A 6,405-nucleotide genomic window follows, 5' to 3' on the forward strand; every position below is an offset into this window, starting at 1 on the left:
GAGTGTATACACTTTTAGTGAGGGTTCGGTGCTCTTTTCTGTGTTCCCAGTGATGGATGTTTTGGAAAACGAATTCCAACACCCAAAACTCACCGGCAAGTGTACCGGGTCGCATCAAGTAATAATAACTCACATGAGTGAGGTCGATCCCACAGGGATTGAAGGATTGAGCAATTTTAGTTTAGTGGTTGATTTAGTCAAGCGAATCAAGTGTTGGTTTGAGTGGTTTGTAATTGACAGAAGCTAAATTGCATGAATTGTAAAGGGGGAGGGAAGAATTGCAGTAAATTAAAGATAACAGAAGGTAAAAGTGCTGAATCTTAAAGAACAAGTAAATTAAATTGCAGAAGCTTAGATTGCAAGAAATGTAAATGACTGAATCTTAAAGTGCAAGAAATGTAAATTGCTTAAATTATAAAAGGATTTGGGAGTTGGGGTTGCAGAATTTAAACAAGCAGAAGTAAAAGACAATTAACATAGAAGTAGAAGATGAATTTAAATGCAGTAAATCTAAACAGGAGAAGAACAATTGCTTGAAAATCTAAACAGAAAGTAAAATGTAATTCAATTGCAATAACTAAAATAAAGTTGAAGATCTCAGGGGTGGAGGAGACTAGAAAACAAGTCTAGATCTCAAATCCTTCCTTGATCCAACAAGAACAATTGCAAAGGAAATGGAAGATTAAATTGCAGAAGAAGTAGAAGAGAAAGCAGTAAAGAGAATTGGGATTCAAATATTAATTTGCTGAAATTATGCAGTAAAATCACAAAGAGATCTCAAGGTGAGATTGAAATAGAATTTCTTCAATTCTTCACCCAAGATCCAAGACAAGAAGTAGAGAATGCAAAGGCAAGAACAAGGAAGAAGAGAGATCAATTTTCCTTCCCAATTCTCCAAGAGAAATTCCCAACTCCAAAATCAAAGTAAAGCTCTCAAAATTACAAGTTAAAATTCTAAAAGAAAGTAAAAGTAAGTAAAAAGGTTCTCTCTAAATCAAACTAGCTTCTATTTATACACTTTCTATTTTTGGATTTTTGAATTTGGAGTGGGCCTTTTAATTTGGTGAAGACTTGAATTAAATTGGATTTTAATTTAAAATTTCAGCCCATGTGTTGCATGCTCCCAGTAGAGTGCTCTGCTCCTGGTGAGAGCGGAGCATCAATGCTTGTCTTTGGCCCTTGGTGGCGTGCCAGACTTGTTTGCATCAGTGCTCTGCTCTTGTGGAGAGCGTAGCATTGCCTTGTCTTGGCATGTCTTGTGCGCACCACTTCTTCCTGGCCATGTCAAGTTGTGCGTGTCAAGCCTCCTTGGCCGTGTCACACTTGCGCAAGGAATGAGGGAAGTAGCGCTCTGCTCTTGGCAAGAGCGTAGCACTCTCCTTGCCTTGGTGAGGTCTCAAGTTCGAAACCTTGGGGAGACATTGCTGGCTCTTTTCTTTTGTGCCCAAAGTGGCGCCTTGCTTCTTGCTTCCTTGAGGTGCTTTGTTCGATCCTTGGGGGTAGCATTTTAGCCATTTTTGGCTTATTTCCTTTGTGAGTAGCACTCCCCCACTCTCCCTTGCTCATGAGTTCGAACCTTGTGGCAAGAATTGGTAAGCTATTTTCTTGAATTTATTTTTGAGTGAAGCCCGATAATGCTCTTGATCAGAGCGGAGCATCATGCTTCTCCCCTTTCTTTCTTGGTTCAAAATTGTGCTCCGCTCTCAAGGAGAGCGTAGCATCCAAGCCTTGCTTCCTTGGTTCATTGTTGTGCTCCCTTAGAAAGCGCTCTGCTCTTGGAGAGAGCGCTGTGGCTTCCTCCTTCCATTTGCCATGCTTCCTTGTTTCTTTTGCTACACTTTTCTCTTCCTTGGGCCACGCTTCTTAGGCTGCGCTTTCTTGTTTTCTTCTTTTCTTCACCTGTAAATAATCAAAACAACCAATCAAAGTATCACCAAATTCACAAGGTTTATAATTCATTTAAAAATCAATTAAATTTAGCTTAAACCTCATGATTTAGTATCAATTAAATGGTGGTTGATTGATTCAAAGAAACCATGCAATTCCATTCCAAATTACTTACTTACAATGCAAGAAAGTGCATAAAACCTAATGAAACAAGTGCAAAAATGCTTGAAAAACTATCATATGATAACTTGTCATCACAACACCAAACTTAAAACTTGCTTTTCCCCAAGCAAGCATTAAACATAAGAGAAGATAGAATGAAATAGAGAAGTATGCATGTCCTTATTAAGCAGATAGTTAAACTTGGTTCATGGGGTTTTATGCAGATCAATAGTAGTTCATTTATTACTTGCTGTTAAATAAACAATGTTTCCTCAAGGGTTCACTAAGGTTGCCGCTACAATGCCCTGCTTTCTGCTTACTTCCCTTATTAGCTTTTTCCTTCTTTCTTTTGCTTAGAGAGCTTATTACTTATTGAAGGCTTAGTGGCAAATGTTGCAGTAGCCTTTGGCTTAATTATACTCAACATTTCTTCACTACAGACACATGGCTCACCTTTTTCTTCCTAGGATCATTGATGCCCAGCATCTCTTTGGATAACTAAGTGTTTTGTAGCTAAGTTGCTCTTTATTGTGGACTTTCAGTTGGCAATCCCAAATCAGTTGATCTAAGTGGCCAAGTTTTGAAATACTCCTTAGAACTTACTTGTCCAAGCATATCCTAGTATAAAAACACCACAGGCATGTGTCCTAGGGTCTAAGCTATTTGGTGTCTAGCCTTATTGTTTGTTTCTTTGCCATTTTTTTTTTGCTTTTATATTTCTTTTTCTTTCTGTTTTGATTCATTTGCAAGGGATTTTTATTAATTGAAGGATCATAGCAGCAAACTAGCTTAAGCTTCAAGTAACATGTCATTATGCAGCATTTATTTTGTGAGCTAACAATTGAATCAAACACATACCACCACTAACTTTCATTCTAACTTTTGCAACATTGAACAATTACTTTTCTAAACTAAACATTTCTCTTTTATTCAAACAGCAAGGGAAAACAAAACAAAGTATTCAAGTTAATGAGTGATAACAATTATTATGTAGCGCTCTGCTCTTGGCAAGAGCGCAGCACTCTCCTTGCCTTGGTGAGGTCTCAAGTTCGAAACCTTGGGGAGACATTGCTGGCTCTTTTCTTTTGTGCCCAAAGTGGCGCCTTGCTTCTTGCTTCCTTGAGGTGCTTTGTTCGATCCTTGGGGGTAGCATTTTAGCCATTTTTGGCTTATTTCCTTTGTGAGTAGCACTCCCCCACTCTCCCTTGCTCATGAGTTCGAACCTTGTGGCAAGAATTGGTAAGCTATTTTCTTGAATTTATTTTTGAGTGAAGCCCGATAATGCTCTTGATCAGAGCGGAGCATCATGCTTCTCCCCTTTCTTTCTTGGTTCAAAATTGTGCTCCGCTCTCAAGGAGAGCGTAGCATCCAAGCCTTGCTTCCTTGGTTCATTGTTGTGCTCCCTTGGAGAGCTTCGTGGCTTTCCTCCTTCATTGTGCCACACTTCCTTTGTTTCTTTTGCCACATTCTTCTCTTCTTTGGGCCACGCATCTTAGGCTACACTTTCTTGTTTTCTTCTTTTCTTCACCTACAAGTAATCAAAACAACCAATCAAAGTATCACCAAATTCACAAGGTTTATAATTCATTTAAAAATCAATTAAATTTAGCTTAAACCTCATGATTTAGTATCAATTAAATGGTGGTTGATTGATTCAAAGAAACCATGCAATTCCATTCCAAATTACTTACTTACAATGCAAGAAAGTGCATAAAACCTAATGAAACAAGTGCAAAAATGCTTGAAAAACTATCATATGATAACTTGTCATCACAACACCAAACTTAAAACTTGCTTTTCCCCAAGCAAGCATTAAACATAAGAGAAGATAGAATGAAATAGAGAAGTATGCATGTCCTTATTAAGCAGATAGTTGAACTTGGTTCATGGGGTTTTATGCAGATCAATAGTAGCTCATTTATTACTTGCTGCTAAATAAACAATGTTTCCTCAAGGGTTCACTAAGGTTGCCGCTACAATGCCCTGCTTTCTGCTTACTTCCCTTATTAGCTTTTTCCTTCTTTCTTTTGCTTAGAGAGCTTATTACTTATTGAAGGCTTAGTGGCAAATGTTGCAGTAGCCTTTGGCTTAATTATACTCAACATTTCTTCACTACAGACACATGGCTCACCTTTTTCTTCCTAGGATCATTGATGCCCAGCATCTCTTTGGATAACTAAGTGTTTTGTAGCTAAGTTGCTCTTTATTGTGGACTTTCAGTTGGCAATCCCAAATCAGTTGATCTAAGTGGCCAAGTTTTGAAATACTCCTTAGAACTTACTTGTCCAAGCATATCCTAGTACAAAAACACCACAGGCATGTGTCCTAGGGTCCAAGCTATTGGTGTCTAGCCTTATTGTTTGTTTCTTTGCCATTTTTTTTTTGCTTTTATATTTCTTTTTCTTTCTGTTTTGATTCATTTGCAAGGGATTTTTATTAATTGAAGGATCATAGCAGCAAACTAGCTTAAGCTTCAAGTAACATGTCATTATGCAGCATTTATTTTGTGAGCTAACAATTGAATCAAACACATACCACCACTAACTTTCATTCTAACTTTTGCAACATTGAACAATTACTTTTCTAAATCAAACATCTCTCTTTTATTCAAACAGCAAGGGGAACAAAACAAAATACTCAAGCTAATGAAGGATGACAATTATTATGCAGATAACTTTTGAACTAAAAATATATGCAAAACAAAGAACAATTGGAGGTATATCATGTTTCAGATATACATCTTCCTTATTTAGTTTGAAATTATGAAAGAACTTCACCACCTTCTAGTTGTAATGTCCCTGGTTATTGCTTGATTCTCCCTTCTTCTTCTTTCTCTTCCAGAGCTTGGAGTAATCCTGAGTTTCTTCACTAGGGCACCTTCTATCCCAGATAGGATCTATAAGACCTGAAAGCCCAACTACCTCCAATCTTTCATGTATTACCTCTGTGTAGTGATGAGACCTTGCTTTCTGTCGGTCTCTAAATTCTTGACACTGCTCAAATGGTTTGATTTGTGGATTTAGTGCTGGCATATTGTGGGTCAAATACTCCAACCTTGCTTGCATATTTTCATCATACTCTAATTGTTGCACATGTCTAACCTCTCCAATAGTATGATGAATGTTTTCCACTGATACAAGTTGTGAGTATATTCCCCATATTTGGCTTGGGTCAGGAACATTTTGTCATATGACTCTTGAAGTTTTGTTGTTTGTTCTCTTTGCCCCTCAAGAATCTTGGCTTGAAATTCTTGTTGTTGGACTATCATTTGTTGCTGCCAGCTCTCTTGTCTTTCCTCCATTCTATGCTGCCAAGCTTCATTTTGCTCCCTATCTTTCAAATATTGCTCCCGGTGCTCTAGATATTGCTCTTGTTGCCTTGAATATTGCTCTTGTGCTCTCACATTTTGTTGTGATATTTCCTCAAGAGCTTTTTGTAGTTGACTCATATCTATGGCACTGTGAGCTTGCTCTTCCTCTTCCTCTGATCTTCTTCTCCTTTGGGGTCTTTCTTCTTGATCATCATCCTCAGTAATTCCTTCCATATTTTTCTTTGTGATTCCCGTCCCCTTTTTTATTTTCTCTGTGTCCTCATCTTCAAAAATCACTCTAGCTTTATTGCATAGCCTTAGAATGGTGCTTGGATGACCGAGCCTAGTTGATTTATTTGTGCTTTCAGCTATCTCTTGAATACTGTCGGCTATGAGTTGTGCGAGGTTGATTTTTTCCCCATGTAGGATACAGTATGTCAAGAGTGCTCGCTTGATTGTAACCCCTGAGGTGTTTCCAGTAGGGCGTATAGATCTCCTTACTATCTCATACCACCCCTTGGCCTCAGGAATGAGATTTATTCTTTTCAATTGGCTTAGAATTCCTTTTGAATCTCTTTCCCAGTCTGTGTCTTCCAAGCATATCCCATGTAAGATCTCATCAGGGTCATTTACTCCCTGCAGTCTGGCCTCATAGATGGGCTCTTCATACGTTATGGTTCTCAACTTCAGGGCTCTTGTAATGGATGCTGGACTGAAATTCACTTCAACCCCTCTAACATAACTTTTGTAAGGGACGCTGTCTTCACTCTCTTTCACAGCATTTGCATAAAATTTCCTGATCATGACTGTACTAATCTTGGTGAGAGGATCCCATAGAAGGTGCTCCCTGCAGTCTTAGATGGGCTCTTCATACGTTATGGTTCTCAACTTCAGGGCTCTTGTAATGGATGCTGGACTGAAATTCACTTCAACCCCTCTAACATAACTTTTGTAAGGGACGCTGTCTTCACTCTCTTTCACAGCATACAGCATAAATTTCCTGATCATGACTGTACTAATCTTGGTGAGAGGATCCCATAGAAGGT

The sequence above is a fragment of the Arachis ipaensis genome, chromosome B03 (assembly GCF_000816755.2).
Source record: "Arachis ipaensis cultivar K30076 chromosome B03, Araip1.1, whole genome shotgun sequence".
Taxonomy (NCBI): domain Eukaryota; kingdom Viridiplantae; phylum Streptophyta; class Magnoliopsida; order Fabales; family Fabaceae; genus Arachis; species Arachis ipaensis.